Source organism: Ictidomys tridecemlineatus, chromosome 3, assembly GCF_052094955.1.
Source record: "Ictidomys tridecemlineatus isolate mIctTri1 chromosome 3, mIctTri1.hap1, whole genome shotgun sequence".
In the NCBI taxonomy this organism is placed as follows: domain Eukaryota; kingdom Metazoa; phylum Chordata; class Mammalia; order Rodentia; family Sciuridae; genus Ictidomys; species Ictidomys tridecemlineatus.
In genome coordinates this window covers 134,960,781-134,977,846 of record NC_135479.1, presented here as the reverse complement: position 1 = coordinate 134,977,846, position 17,066 = coordinate 134,960,781, and the positions used below count along the sequence as shown (strand labels likewise).

The window sequence follows — 17,066 nt, the reverse complement described above, 5'->3', positions numbered from 1 at the left end:
TGCTGTTCTCTTCTTGTGCTTGCTGGAAACAATAACCAATGTTGCCATGGTAGCAGTCAATCACCCCCACTTCTCTTATGCATGGCATCTATCTAATTGCTGGCCACCCTTTCTTGCTCATTAGAAGGTAAAGGAACAATTTTGTGAAATATGCAGGGATTATTTTTGAATCACAGGCTTATCATTCTACAGAAACCACCAAACTGTTCCAATCACAGAAAATGATTGAAGCTGTTCTTAATACTTCCTTTTCTCTTAACTTTCAAGTTTAATCTGTCACCAAGTTGTACTCATTTTTTTTCACTAAATAGATCTCAAATCATCTACTTCTCTTGATTTTTTTTCCTACCACTACCCTAGTTTAAGCCACTGAACTATTTCAATACTTCCAAATATGTATGCCCCCTCCACTGCTGCCCTCCTTGCCAGTCCTGGGTCTTAACTTTCAGGTCAGTCCTTCACTTTGTCCATGTGCTGTGATATTATATGGAGTTGAACTCTTGCAAACTGTATCAACTTGGTTATGTGTCAGCTACCTTTCTACTGGTTCTGCCACTGAGGGGAGGAGGGGGCGGCAGGAGACTGGAGGATGGCAGGAAAAGAAAATCAGCTATTTCCATCTGCCCTCCCTACCTCAGGCAGCATTTCTAACACTGCATCTCTGTTTTGTGATGTAGTTCCCACCTCCCATGTTTTAGACCCTGGAGTCCAGTTTACCACCTCCTTTCTTGGGGCCTCCAGCCTCAGCATGCTAGAAAGTTCCAGCTCTTGCTAATTCTAAGTTACGTCACTGTCACTAGTTCACTTTCAATTCACTTTTAGTTCATCATCTAAATAATGAATTCATTGAATTAAATTTAATTTCCTGAATTAAATATTCTGAGTCTTTTCTTTACTCTTGGCTGTAACCTGAAAATTCATTCCCCATTCTTATTTTCCTACCCTGCAATCAAAGGGGGCTTTTCAAAATAAAAATCCAATCAAGTACTCTCATCTTTGAAATATTTGGTGCCCTTCTATATTTCTTAGTATAAAGACAAATATACTTGGCATTGTCTGTGAGATCTAATCCCCACCTGTCTTCCAGCATCATGTGACTCTGTGCTTACTCTTGGTGCTCTAGCTAAGCTATCATTTTTACTTTCTTGAACGTACCATGCACACCCTTGCCAACAGGTGTTTCTACAAGCAGTTGTCTCTGTTTAAAAACTCCTTTTTGTTTAAGTACTCTTATTTTTCTTCAGATTTCAGCTCCATGATTGCTTCCTAAGAAAAGCTTTCACAGTATTATATACTCTCAAAATATCTTATACCTCTTCTCAGAGTTCTTATCAAAGTTCTAACTTTATATTACTTGCATAATTCTGAATGGATTTCTGTCTCCCTATTGCTCTCCCTACATTCTATGAAAGTAGGCTTGTTTATTTGTTTGCTTGTTTGTTTGTTTCTATTATTGAGTCCATAGTGTTTAAGTACAGGCTCTGAGACAGTGGCATGCTGCCAGTTATGAGGCCAAATGAATGATTGAGTAAAGGCATGAAAGAAAAGGAGAGAAAATTAAGAAGGAAGAAAGAAATGAAGAAGGAAATGAAGGAAAGAAGGAAAGGAACAGAGCTAGTCTCAGATATTATTGTTTTAAAATTTCTTACATTTTCAAAACTAGATGTGTTTGTTGTACCTCACTGTCAGACTAGCAGTTCTGAGAATTCTCTTGGCTGAACTCTGCAGATCTTGGGCTAGGTGTCCTCATATCTACATAGTTGTGATAAGAATGAGGGGTGTTTTGTGAGATTCTGATGTAGCTATATCACAGGTGATTTCAGTACCAGTTCTGGCTAATGCTGAGCATTCTTCCAATTATAATGTGTCATTTTTGCTAAATCAAAATTATTTTGGTTTAATTTAAAGATTGAATTATTACTGTGACAAACATATAAAGAGAAAAAAACGCACATGGACAACAGTGGATTGATTAGGTCAGATCTTAAGGATCAGACAGATGCAGCAAGTCAAAGAGATGGTAGGTCAAGAGGTTCAGTAGATTCTTCCTTTGGGGATGCAGGACATAGTTCATGTCTAGGTATAGTTAATGCCTATAGTACTAATGTATAGTATTGTACACTAATTGTTTGTGTCTCCCAAATTCTGTTGAAATCTAATCCCCAAACTGTGAGTATTGACCAGTGGAGCCTTTAGAAATGAATTAGGTCATGACTGCAGAGCTGTTACAAATGAGATTAGAGGCCTTATAAAAGAGACCCCGGAGGTCTCCTTCCCCTCTTGTGAGTTTATTCAAGAAGACAGTCTTATCTGAATCAGAAACTGGGCACTCAAGACACACTGAACTTACCAGTGCTTTATGTTGGACTTTCCAGACACTAGAACAGTGAGAAATATATGTAGTTTAAAAGTCACCCAGTGTGGTATTTTGTTATAGCCCAAGCAGTCTAAAATACTTAGCAACCTGATTGTTAGCTTAGACATCTAGCCTAGATCTAGGATCCTGTAGAACTCCCTTGCTAGTACCATCTTGTTATTTTTATAGATCATAAGTTAGAAGCAGAACCTTTAGTGCATCTCTAGATCAAGTCGACCCCTGCCAGACTGGAATTGTCAGAGAAAGAAAATTCAGCATTTCAACCAAGGAATTTTACGGTCCAGCAGTGTATTCCTACTTTTCAAGACCAGTACCAACTTCATTAGTACGAAATGACAAAGCTCTGGCTATGGTTTGACTATCCTCCAAGACCCATATTGAAATTATATTGCTACTGTGACAATATATAAGGTGGAAATTTTAAGAGTGATTAGATCATGAGGATCGCACCCTCATGAATAGATTAATGTCTTTATTAAAGAAGTTTAGTTGTTATGAAAGCATAATATCAGCATCCTGAAAAATGGTTAAGTGTGTCCCATTCCCCCTCCCCCTGCAAATGTTATGCTTTTTTTTTTTCATGCTATGATATAGCAAGAAAACCCTCACCAGAGGTAGCCCTTGATCTTGGATTTATCAGCCTCTAAAAACATGAACCAAAGAGACTCTTGTTTCTTAAATTTTCCTGGCCTGTGGTATTCTGTTTTAGCAGCAGAAAACAAGCTAACATATCTATTATCATGGATTAGTTGATGAGTATTCTTTGGAAGAGCTAAGACTACAAGACAACCACTGAAACTGAACAAGGACATTGTTTAGAAGGAAAAAATTCAAAACAACATAACAAAAAAAATGACTATGAATTATTTACTCCCCACTTAGACCACTAATGATTGTTTACCGTGTGGGTTCTCTTCGGGTGTTTAACTCTGTCTTTTGAAATATGATAATTGTTGGGAGCATCTATATTGGGCTAGACAGACTGCGCATGGAGAGATGCAGCAATATGCAAATGGTGTTAAGATGAAAGCTGCACTGAGGAGGGTCTTTTTTGTCCTATTGTTTGAACAGTTACTGAGCAAAGAGTACCCTGTGGGTCTGGTTTGTAATTGCCAGTTTTCTCTGCAGTGCACGCAATTCCATTTCTGTAGTCTCAGCAGTTTCTCAGCAATGTTGGTGGCCAAAAAGTACTACTTAGTCCAAACCCTTTGGATCACAGTATAATTTTAAAATATACTTGCTTTTGTATTCATATCATAAGGAAATCATACTTTGGGTCTAGCTGGGTCTCCTCTCCTTATAGACTTAATTTGCTGTAAGCTTATTGCAATTAAATGTGATAGAAGCCAAAGGGCTTCAAACTATATTCAGCTAAATTCAACATAATGTTTATAATTTCATACTTACAAGGGGAAAACAGTATTTCCTTTAATAGGGTTTCTTTGTGTACTACCAATGTCTTTAATTTTAGCTAGCTTTTTTTTCCCCAAAGAAAGAAACCATTTTTCCAAAAAGTAGTACTTTCACCCCGACTAATTAATTTTAAAGAAAATTAATCTCAATGTTTGCCTTTGGCCTAGTACTGCAGTAGAGCAGTTAAGAGCATGGATTCCAAGACCTCAATCTGAGTCCCAGCTTTAGTACTTACGAGCAGCATAATCTTGAGAAAATTATTTGAAGTCCCAGGGTCCATTTTCTCATCTCTAAAGCAGGAAAAATAATATAATTACTGGGAGGTCAATGGCGTGTTTGTGTGAAATGCTTACCATAATTGCTTCATACCTAGGAAATTTGATATATGTTAGCTATCCCTTCTCATTATTGCTTTTATTCTTAAAAGGATGCTTATTTTGTATTTGAAAGGCTTCACCCAAATTAAACAAATTCCTTTTTCAGTTTCAACAATGATTCAAAACCATACTTTTTATCATTACTGATTGAACATCTTTATGTAATTATTTCATTAAAGTCATGAATTAGAGTCAAATAAGGAGAAAATTTTAACTTCTATTTTACAATTATAGAAATTAAGTTTTCAGAGAAAGCATGCACTTTATTTTTTTTATTTAAATATTTTTCTTCAGTTGTTGGTGGACACAATGACTGTATTTTATATATTTATTTCTATGTGGTGCTGAGGATTGAACCCAGTGCCTCACACATGTTAGGTGAGTGTTCTACCACAGAGCTACAACCTTAGCCCATGCACTTTAAATTAAGGTCTTCAGCCACCAAAATCCAGGTTTTTTTTTTTTTCCAGTTCTATATGCAATCTGATATAGAGGAGAGCAGCCAAAGTCAACTTAACTCCCCTATCTCTTATTCTCTCTCCTTCCAATTTTAGCAAACTCCTTGATCCTTCTCTCAACCAACCACATAGTTTTTAATTTCTTTTTTTCCTTCATCAGCTCCCAGTATCTTTCATTTCCTCTTTAGTTCCAAACAATTTTAACTTCATCCAATTATAGTGATGGTAATTTTACTCGTGACGATACGCACAAGTATATGAGTATTTTGAGGATACTCTCCAGCTCTAAACATTTCAAACATTAGAAAATTTTACAAATGTTTATGCCCAGCTGTTAAAACAAACAAACAATCAAAAAAGTAAAAAGAAAGATAAGAAATGTTTTATCAAGTTACAAAGAATTCTAAAAAGACCACATCTTCTTAGAAGATTTTAAAAAACTTCAAGGAAAAGTCTTAAAATATGATGATGATTTGATCATGAACAGACAAGACAGCATAACTGAAGATATCCCAGGAAACTTAAGAGTATTTTTGGTGATCCCAGAATAATTTGCCTCAGAGTTCTCATATGCAGAGAAGGTAGCTAAGAGTGAGAAAGGGACTGAAACTATTTAGTACAATACCTACAATAATGTGCACTGGATTTAAAAGGCAATAAGGAAAACTTCTATCCAGTGTAGCAGTGTTTATTGCTGTATTTTTGTTTCTTGCCATTTATTTTGTTAACTTGCTTCTAATTCTAGAACACTTAGATTTGAAATATAACAGCACTCAAAATATTTAAGCATCAAATCTAGCCGATTGCTCTAATTAAAATACAGTTTTTGGTTTATTAAGTTTTTCAGCCATTAGTGTTCTTATGCTTTAAATTCTTTTGGTGTGAAAATACATAAATTCAAATTTATATCTGTATGATTGCTTAGTCCCATTATAAGCCATAAGGCATATCAGAACAAATAAATCACATTCTCTTGCCTATTGTAAAACATAGAGAAAAATTCAAGTGTTTGGTTTAATTCATTTGATGATTATTTATTTATTTATTTATTTATGTTGGGGGATTGAACCCAGGACTTTCTACATGGGAGGCAAGCACTCTACCAACTGAGCTATATCCCCAGCCCCCTAAATTTTTATTTTTCTAATATAGCCTCAAGGAAGAAGACATTATGTTGTATATTATATGTAAAAACATTAAGAGGAGAAAAAATATAATTTTTTATCAGCAATTGAGAATTTTATAAGTAGTTCCATGGGAAAATTCAGCCGCTATAGTAAATACATATAGGGGGAAAACTGGGTCATTTATAAGCAACTGCTTTGCAAAAACAAATACAGCAATTGCTAACCCACATTTTTCAAGGCACTACCCATGGTAACAATTTCTTGTCTTCATTGTTACCTCACTATTTCCAATCATTAAACTGAAAGAAATCTATTTTCTTCTGGCTTTCCCCCAACACCTGAGATACATCACTAAGCTTTAGTCTTTCTAACAATCAACATTTGAAATACTTGATACTCACTAGTGAATATTTGTTTTTGTTTTTTAATTTCATTTATAGCTATACTCTCCATGTCTTTCTTCTGTGTTACTGAACTTTATGCTGTTCTTCAAAAAATAAAAATCTGAGCTGGGGGTTCAGCTCAATGGTAGAGCAAGTGCTTGGCATATGCAAGGCCATGTATGTTCATTCCTAGCACTATTAAAAAAACAAACAAAAGTGTTCTTGAGATGGATGCTTAGCTCATTGATTTTCTGTCTCACTTCTTTTCTAATACATAAATTTAAAGATAAAAATTTTCCTCTAACTAAATATTTAGCTGCATCCACAAGGTTTTGAAATGCGGCTTTTTTGTTATATAATTAAATACATGTTCTAATTTCTATTTTTATCTCATTGACTGATGGGTTATTTAGAAATTCATGGAGTTGTGGTTCAGTGGTAGACTGCTTACCTGGCAAATGTGAGGCCCTGGGTTTGATCCTCAGTGCTATAAATAAATAAATAAATAAAAATCCATTAACAAGTAAAATATATCTTTAAAAATTAAAAGTTTGTATACAAAATTCATTATTCATTTCTAATTCATTAATTGTGAAATGATTTTTGTACTAGCTTCTTAAGCATTAATTTCAATATTAATTTCCTTTGTAGTACTTAATTTGCTGAGTTGGTTCTTAGTTTGCTGAGATCTTCTGTGAGGTGAAGAACATGGTTGTTATTATAAATGTTCCTTCAGTGATTGAAAAGAACATATCTCCTGCAGTTGTGGAATGCTATTTAATTTGTGTCAATCAGATCAAATTTTTAGATTTGTTTTCAAATATACATAAAATAATTTATTTTTTCCTGGCTTATAATTAACTTTTTATTGGTTTTAGTCAAGTCTTTATAATTAGTTGATTTTGTGTTCTTTGCATAAAAATTTATAATTGTTAAATTTTCTTGATCAATTAAACCTTGAAAATGGCTCTTTTATCTCTAGAAAGGCCTTTTGCCTTTAAAACACACTGTATGAACTCATCAGATTTACACTGGCTGTCTTATGGTAACATTTGCATGATATTTTTTCAACCATCAGCTTTCATTTTTTTTCTATATCCTTATGCTTTAAATCTGTCTCCTATAAATTTGTTTATCCTAAATGGCAGTATTTTTCTTCAGTTGGAATATTTAAATTCTAATTAGACCAAAATGTAAATTTATATTTAATGTAATTATAAATAAATTTTATTTAAAACTGCATCTTACAGTTTTCCCCAGTTTCAAATTTATTTTCCTTTTCTTTCTTTATTTCCTTTGACTTTATTATTTTTACTGCATTTTATGCCTAATTTGTATGAAAGTTACATATCTTTTTATTCTTCTTTGAGAGATTTCAATATTCTCTCAGAGATTAGAATATGATTACTTAGTTTATTAAGTCTAATATCAATTGGCTTTTTAAACTTTGACTTGGACAATGGCAGAGAACATTTTAACTCCATTTGCCCCCTTCACAACTTAGATACCATTTAAAGAATAGAATTCAAACTTGTCTATACTATGAACTCAGTAAGAGAGTACTATTAATATAGCTAATTAATATGCATTAATATTTTTCAACTTCATTTTATGAATTCATAACCTTCGTTTTGGAATAATTTTCATTCTGTCTGAAGAAATTCTTTCATATTTTCCCTAAAGCAGTTCTGCTGGTTTTAAATTTGTTTTTCTTAAAATGTCTTTATTTTTATCTTTATTGTTGAAGAATAGGAAGAAAATTCTAGGTCAGACTTTTTAATAAAACATTGCAAATATTATCTTATAATTGTTATTTAAAAGTCAGTTCTTAATATCTTTGCAAATAATCTGCTTTCTCTGGCTGCTTTTAAAATTATTTTGTTGTTTGATTTTCATCAGTTTTAAACAATTATTTTGGATATGGATTTTTCCAAGAAATTGTTCATTTTATATCTTCCAATGTATTATTATAAACTTGAATATGTAATCCAAAATAATATATCTATGATTTACTCTGCTAATGACACATATCACTTTATTCTAAACATTCTTCTTGATTAACCTTTATCTATTGCTCATTTTTTCTTAAGTAACTTAATAGAGGTATCTGCCTGTACTACAGTTCTGCTTTCAAATTTTAAATGGCTGAATTTTTTCTGTTTAAATTTTTGAAATTGATACCTAATGTTAGTGCATGGTAAATAAATATGATAACTGTCCAATTTCTACTCTGTGATACTCCCCTTGAATCATAATATACATGATTTACAAATGTTGAGTGATGCTATAAAAATAATGACCATTATCTGGTTGTACATATACTGTGTTTTTCATGTTATTAATACTATCTTTATTTTTTTAATTTTTGTCTATTATATCCACCAATGATATAATAAAAGTTTATAAGTCTTCCTATATGAATATAATTGCATAATTCTAAAAGTTTTGACTTATGGATTATGCCAATGATATTCCAATGATTCTGGATATTCATTGTGGACTAAACATTTTCCTATATAAAATGACTATCTTGATCTTGTGTAATTCTTTTTACTCTGAAATCTCTTTATAATTTTGGTGAGAGCCCATTGTGAAGCAAAACTGCTCACCTCAGATCCAGGAACCAAGACAGAGGAAGTGGATCCCACAATCCTCTTCAAAGTCAAGAACCCAGTGACCTGGAGACTTGGCCCCACACCTTTAAAAAAATTTCCACCAGTTCCCAGTACTCACCTCTGAAAATCAAACCTTCAACACATGGGCCTTCGGGGAATATTTAAGATCAATATATACCAGATAATGTGACTTTTCAAGGATAGCAAATATGAATAGATTAGATTCCACATGGACAAGAAATGATTATAAAAGGAAATAAAGTCAAAGTGTTCAAGAGTTCAACTTAAAGCCACATTTTAGAAAAGTTGAAAAGAAAAGGATGAAAATGACAAATCAGAGAAATACAAATGAGAAATCTGAAGTATCGATATTCATAAACTTAAAGTTTGATTCTTACACTTCTAAAACCTTTGTTTTATCTACCTTTGTCTGTCTTGCTTACATTCTTCTCTAACTTTTTTGTTAATGTTATATTAAGAAAATTTAAAGTGTGCATTTTAAATGATATAGCATGGTATTTAAATACTTCCACTTACTAGCTATGTGACTGGCCTTGAGCAGATTTATGAACTTCTCCAAGCACACTTATTTTTACAATAAAACTAGAGATGCACAGTTATAGATTCTCAGATCAGAAAGAAGTATCAAGACAGCTAACTCCAAAACTTTGAAGTTTGAATTTTTTTACATTTCAAGCTGCCATTCTATGTTCACCAATAGACACTGTCAAGTATCTATCAAATTGGAAGAAGGTTAAAAAGAAGAGCATTTACACGTGTCAAACAGTGAGATAAGCTTAAAGATGATCATATTATTGCACTTTTACAGAAATCATATGAAACATATTTTATTATCATCTAGAGTTCAAGACATCTATACGGCTTGGCAAAAATCACTAGAAAGAGACCAAGTACACAAATAAACAATGGCCAAATTATACATAGAAATAGACACAGAATCCTGACCCACAACCTGCAGGAAGCTTCTCAGCAAAGTAAAACTGTATTTACAACAAACAGACCAGGAGGTCAGCTAGCTGCAAGAAAGCCAGAAATTGCCATCTCTACTAACAACCAAAAAGCTGAGCAATAACTTTTGTAACAATCAGTCCAAAATGGCCAGGATTTGATTAATAAGTAACTGTTTTCCTAATTTTTTGTCAGAACTACCAGCTTAAGACCAATCAGAGAAAACTGAACATTAACCCTAACCAACTACATAGGATACTCTGTTTCTAGTTATTTACCTTCAGTTCCCCTTTGACAAAGCCTTTATGGGTCTGCAGCTTTAGTGTTTTCTCACTGTGAAAATTTCCATTCCTGATATCTGCCTTTGATATCTGACAGTGGATTAAACCATTTCAATAGAAATCTCTAAGTAAACAGCTTTTGTTTTCCTCATTTGGTTTTTTAAACTTATTTGCACAAAGGTTAGTAAATAATAGGATTTAAGCTGTAGGCTGAGGCAGGAGGATCTCAAGTTCAAAGCCAGCCTCTCATCAACTTAGTGAATCCCTAAGCAACTAACAAGATCCTATCTCAAATAAAAAATAAAAAGGAGTGGGGCTGTGTAGCTCAGTTATTAAAGCCACTGAGTTCAATCCCCAGAACCAACCAACAAACAAACAAAATGAATATGATTTAAGAAATTATTGTGAATATGCAATAGGCTTCATATTCAGGAGTCTATTTATGATAAATAAGTGTCCATCAGTGAAAGAGAAGTAACTTGCAGTACAGTCATACAATGGAAAATTGCACAACAAAAATGAACAAACTATAGTATAAATGGCAATATGGATAAATATAAATATGATAGTAAAAAAAGCAACACAAAAGAATGCATATAGTTTTCATTGATTAATAAAGATTATAATAAAGATTAATAACAAAATTATGTATCTTGTGGCAAATATTTACATGATTAAACTATGGAAAGATAGAAATTAGCTGTAGGGAGAGAGTATTTGTGATTATAAGAAAGGAGCACCCAGGTCAGGCAAAGTAGTGCACCCCTATAATTCCAATAACTTGGGAGGCTGAGACAGGGGGATCACAAGTTCCTCAGAAATTTAGTGAGACCCTACCTCAAAATAAAACCTTTTTTAAAAAAGAACTCAGATATGCTTTGCCACTGAGCAATATCCTCAGTCCTTTTTTAAAAAAGCATCTGGTATCTATTGACCTGATGCTCATTGGTCTGTCTTGCTCCTCAATCCAGACTCTTTTGCTAGAGTGTGTTCTTTTCCTAGGAAAAAGGTCACCATTATTTTTTTTGAACTTAAAATTTGAATTTGAAAGGCGTGGGAAATTTCCAGCTTTCATGGGATGGATTCTGGCTTTATTGAGAAAGAGTCCTGCCTTAGGAGCAGAAAAACAAAAACACAAAAACTTAAAATTTGCTCCTAAATTCCTATCTCGAGCCAGGTCTGTGCATCTCCCACAATTAACAGCCAGTTTTTTTTCACTCTAGAGCTATAGAGAATGAAAGACTGCTTAGCACCCTTGTTTGGAAATTTTACTGGATTCCTAACATAATTCTAACTCATGAAGCAAGGATGGAATAAAGAGTCATTTATTAGATTTTGTCCAAGTTTCTTGTTGTTATTGATGGATTTTAGGACATAGTACCCCAATATATGGCACCTTGGAATTTGAGAAACCAATAGAAGCAGGAAGTTCTCTGTGACCTTCTCAGGCCCTTCTCACCTGAAGCAGGTCATAAAAAAAATTCTGATCTTTCTCTGAAGTAGATCATAAGACCCTTATACAAGACATACCCTCTTACACCAGAGTAAAGGAATGTTCCCATTTGTGAACATACAAGAAGGGACACAGAGAAAAACATGAACACACAGGCCTTACAAAGCCCTCTCTCAACTAATTACACTAGATTATATTCCCTTTGTCCAATCATACTTCTGTATGACTGTCCTCTCTTCCTTAAAACTAAGCCTTTAACTACAACAAAATTCACATGTTTTCCTGTTTCTTTGGGTCTTTATTTCTGAATGCTCCTGTGTCACAAACTAGTGTTAAATCTGGGTTCAGTGGTACACACTTGTAGTCCCAGCTACTTGGGAGTCAGAGGCAGGAGGATCCCTTGAGGCCAGGGATTGGACATCAAGAAACCTGTTTCAAAAAAAAAAAAAAATTCCTCTTGTTAACATGTCCATTGTTTTAGGTGCCTCCAATGTGAATTTAGCAAAGGATGAGAAAAGATATATTTTTCTCCTCCACACTAACTAGACTATTCTTAACCCACCTAACAGAAATCAGGAAAAAAAATTTCTGAAATTATATCACAGCACTTAGTTTCAGTAATGATGAAATTATTTCCTCTTCACCCACTGTTCTTATCTCCTAACTCTCTGTTTTCCCAACACTCAGAAAGGCATGATCTTGAATATCAAAAGCTGCAATGGGCTGGGTTAAGATGTACTTCCTCTCTCATGATCTTGGCAGCATCTGAGATCCTCTTTGCCAAAATTCCAACAGCTGTGTAAAATCTGGTGCTTTGGAATGAGTAGACATATGAATTAGGTGTGTGGGTGCTATTGTTTAGTGAAAATTTATAGGTTTTCCTTTTGAGTTTCAGGTTTATATGCATATGAATAACAAAGTTGTAATTTAATGTCTCATGTTGTAATTTTATTTAAGAATGCAAGTACACACATCTAACAATATTACACTTTTACATTGTGAAAGTCTCATATGCTTTATACAATTATTATACTTATTAATATTTACTGGTTCTGTATATAAGATAGTCTGGCACCTTGTGTTGACACAAAACTTAACACTTTTCAACCTTTTGAGCCTTGACTCTGTGCTGCTTGGCACAGAGATGAATACAAATTTAAGTAAGTTACAGAACATACATTTCTTTTACTTATACTATTCTAAATCCAATATACTTTCTCTTTGATGAATCAAGAGGGATTCAGAGGACTTCTGATTTCACTTTGACCATGCAAAGAGTTTGAAAGTCATCATTCCTGTCCTTAAAACAAGTTAAAGCTGAACAAATTGAAAATAAATTATTTTTTTTGATTCAACAGAAAAATGATATTGTAGGGCAAAACATCACCTTGGAGAAATAGATGAATTCAGAAAGACACAGGAAAGATCTACTACCACAGAGTTAAAGCTATTAGAGCCATAAACTGATAGAAATACTTAAAATGGGAATTCTAAGGAATTGTTGGGGCTTTAATGCAAAAACATACACAACATAAAAGGACAAATGGGTAATGTAGCAGATATTTGGAAAGTCTAAGACAAAATCAAAAGTAAGTACTAGAAATAAAAAGTACCATAACAGAAATGAAGAATGCTTTCAATGGGTTTATCATAGACTGGACATGGCTGAGGAAGAAATTAGTGAGTTTAAAAAACCAATAAAAACTTTCAAAACTGAAAAAGAAAAAAAAACACATATAAGCAGGAACAACTCCATAAAATCTAGGAACTGTGGGCCAATATCAAAAGGTGTAATGTGTATGTAATTGTAGTATTAAAAGGAGAAGCAAGAGAGACTGGAAATGAGAGGTCCAAACTGTGATCTGGATGGAATAGTGTGAGTTATTTTTATCTGTGAAAGTATGCCAATACCACTTTGTGAACATGGAGGAAGCCATATAGAGTCTTAAAAACAGAAACAGGTTACACATGGGACCAGGAACTTGACCACATTTGTTCAATATTAACCTATTCCTCCTGCTAAGTAGTCATAGGGGCCATCTATAGTAAGAGATAGAGGCTCTCACTATGATTTTTAAAGGTCAGGCCAGTGAGGTTTGGGCTAGTGCTTTGCAGTTATTTGTGCCACTGCCCTACTATGTATAGCACTGCTCTCATTCCCCACTGTTTTTTTTTCTTATTGACATTCTCCAAATACAATCACATCAGGGATAAAGCATAAAACAAACTCTACAAGCAAATACTTTTTTCTGGCCCTTTCTCCAGCACCTTTGATATCCTGTGCTTGGATTGCAATGCAATCCTGAGTCAATACAGTCCAGAATAGATTAAGTGTAAAATTTCCAAATATTATTATATCCTCTGTAAAATTTTTATATCCATTTCCCCAGCAGGCTGTTCAAGGTCTACCAGACTAGATATTTTGAACTTAATCCAGAAAGTGAGCATAAATAAAAGATTTGTCAGCAATATTATTTAGAGTGAATTTTAGGCAGACAATACTGGTGATGAGGTGATCAGGAAACACAGAGTTAATTTACATGAGTATCTGAACTATGATGGTGTTCAGTAGAGGAGGCCTAGGTTGGAGAAAAAATGAACACCTGGGACCAATGTGAATATTAGGGAAAGAGAGATTTTGAAGATATATTTTGAGGATTATATAAACAAAATGTATTCCCTAATGAGGATATACTTCTATTCTTACTTATAAGAAATTAGACTCAATATACATGAGTAGAACAATGATAAGATGTGCTTAATGAAAAAAAGAGCTTATACTTTAAAAAGGGGAGAAATTTGAAAGTGAAGGAGGCAGGTTATGAAGTCACACGGGACTTTGACATATTTGCATATTATAACAAAGGCAAAAAAGAGTCAAGTAAGAGCCTGGAAGGACATCATGCAGCAAAGTGAAGGATGAGTGGGTAGGAGAGAGGTTGAAAGAGAAAAAATGCTTTTGCAAGATCTCAGTCAAAGATTGAGGAGGATTACAACAAGGTGGTGCAATAGAGAAGTTGGAGAGAACTCCACATGGGATCCAGAGCCCATGACAATACCTAATAACTCAGCTTCTCATCTATAAAGGAAGAGTAGTGACAGTATGGTCAAAGAGTTCTCAGAAAGGTCAAAGCAACAGTATAGTTGGTTCTGAGTACATAGTAGGAAGTCTAATGTGGGTTGAACACAAATTACGACATTTACTAACTGACTGTCCTAGGGAAACTTCCAGAACTACTTGAAGCTCAGTTTCCCCATCTGTAGGATGGAACATAAATACCTGCTTCATAATCTTTCATGAAGTTTTGAAGAATACATATACACAAAGAATTCTGCTCAGTGCATAGAACATTGCTATGTAAATATTGGCTATAATAACTTATTACCTTGTTTGGTACCAAACACAATGCCCAATAAGTGATGAGACTTTAATTTTTAAAATATAATATTTAGGGAAACGTATGACTCTTAGGTAATTCATTTCCACCTAAGAATCATCTCCTTCCCTTATAGCATCCTCACCTTGTAGTTGTCCAACCTTGGCTTGAACCACTTCAATAGCAAGAAGCTCAGAAAAGCTTTTCATGGACTGTGCCAAAACTGGTGAAAGACTTTCTCTCTGCTTCTACCTCTCTCTGGCATAATCCAAATATTCATGAGATTTATTCTTAGTAAGTGTCACAACACAGATGCAGAAGGGTCCTGACCTATATCTAGAGATAGCAGACTCTGTTCCCCAATCTGTGGCTGTCCTAAAAACTGAAGAGGATCTATTCCTTTGCTTTACCTTATCCACATTTCTTAGACACTGAATTGGATCCTCTATCCCATAGCACAATCCTACAAAACATATATTCCTGGTACAGTCTAGATTAAGCAATATATTCTGCATTAATGTGGGATCATTGTGTGAAAAATTTAGAACTTGAAATAATTCAACAACTATTATTGACACTGGATTGAAGTTAAGACAAAAAAAATCACATATCAATCTTTCCTTCTAGGACTTCAAGTCTAGTTGGAAAAATAAGCTCATTAGAATAAATAAAATGTAAAGCAGAGCAGATAACAATCTTTATTATTAATAGATTCTAAACTTTTCATTCTGAGACTTTAGGTTCTCACTTCTCTCAGCCTATTCCAACAATGGTCATTCTCTAACAGGTGACCATTGCTGAAATCTACTGGCAATATTTTCAGGACCTGGAATACTTAATTTATTGTATCCTACTCAGGTCACTCTGGAACAGATCAAGATAATAGAACTTGTCTGAGAATTTAAATATTGACAATTATATTTTAAATTTGATTTTTTTTCTTTTGGTTTTGAACATAGGAAATATCCTAACGAAAATGTGTAGTTGCCAAAAATGTTAGAAAAAATAAGGATTTCATTTGGGAAAAATGTTTTCATCTTTAATTTAAAAGTTTCATAGAATCCTTGAATAATGAGGACCAGACATGGATATCACGAAGGATCTCTTCAGCCCTGATGCAGTTAAAGTCCTAAAAGTGGAATGAATCTCTTAAGGGATGTTTCAGAGAGAAGAGACGAAAGCCATAGGCCAAAGTCATGTGACAGATATTCATGGCTTAGTGAGAGGTGAAAGAGAAGCCTGAAAAATAAGCAGGATATAAAAGGAAAAGATCTATAAAGTAGAAGAATACCAGGAAAAGAAGATTCTCATAAAACAAATATTATGAGAGTTTCAAGCAGAAAGCAATTATCAGCAAATTTTTACCTTCTAGATAGGTCAGGGATATCACTGACCACGAATTGGCCAAATGAGGTTCCTAATAAAATCTGTAGTAGTTTCAGCAGAGTAGGAGAATTCAGTGTACTAAACTGGGAATGAAAGCTTGCCTCTCATATTCGGAAGTATTATCATCCCTGGCTGGGGAGGGTGACCAGAAAGACTGGAGTGGTATCCTTATCTTTCTGCCAGCATGTGATGACTCCTCTTTGGTTCAAGAGGACAGCTTTGCTTTTATAGAGCTTGTTGCTACACTGAGCTCTGCCTACCAGCTTCATGGCCCTTTTATTTTAAAACCACCTTGGTTATTATGCTTAAATTTTGGTATTTCTTTCCTGAAAGCTCCCAACGCAACACAGATTTCCTAAAATCTACTGTCAATATTTTCCAGACATGAGATACTTCTTACTCCATGCTATTAATTTATTTAATAGCACTATGTTGCTCCAAGTGGCACCTTCTAATACTGTGTGCCACTAAAGGCACAGTTAAATGAGACATATTCCTGCCTCATGCAGAGAAGATGTACAATAACTATCTGGTGCGTTGTACAGATATACACAAAGTATTGGTCTTTCCTCCTTCTGCTTTCCTATTTCCTTCATGCTTACTTAGTTTGTGGGTAGCAAGTGTTGTTCCTAAGCAGATGGAAAGACGTCATTTGAGAATTGTGTTCCTGATTCTCTTGACTTACTAGTTAATGCCCCATCTGACTCATGGTGCCATAGGTATTTATTGCTCAACAAGCCAGGTGTCATTGCTCTGGGAGATCAAAATCCCACAACCACAATGAAGGCTAAAATTTTCATTTAGTAAACAACTTGGTCCACAATTTGGGTTTCATTTTCTTACTTAATTG

At 34.1% G+C, this 17,066-nt stretch overlaps 1 protein-coding gene across 5 annotated transcripts in view; it reads right to left on the bottom strand.

The window, feature by feature from the left end:
* Positions 1–17,066, bottom strand: part of Cldn16 (claudin 16) — a 166,877-nt gene that overhangs the window by 126,672 nt on the left and 23,139 nt on the right. For 3 of the 5 annotated variants that reach the window (XM_078043864.1, XM_078043862.1, XM_078043863.1), the window contains 2 exons: positions 6,587–6,622; positions 4,026–4,080 (listed from right to left, as the gene is read on the bottom strand). The gene's annotated coding sequence lies outside the window, so the exon portion shown is untranslated. The remainder of the gene's footprint in view (positions 1–4,025; positions 4,081–6,586; positions 6,623–17,066) is intronic. The other 2 variants (XM_078043867.1, XM_078043868.1) reach the window with 1 other exon arrangement.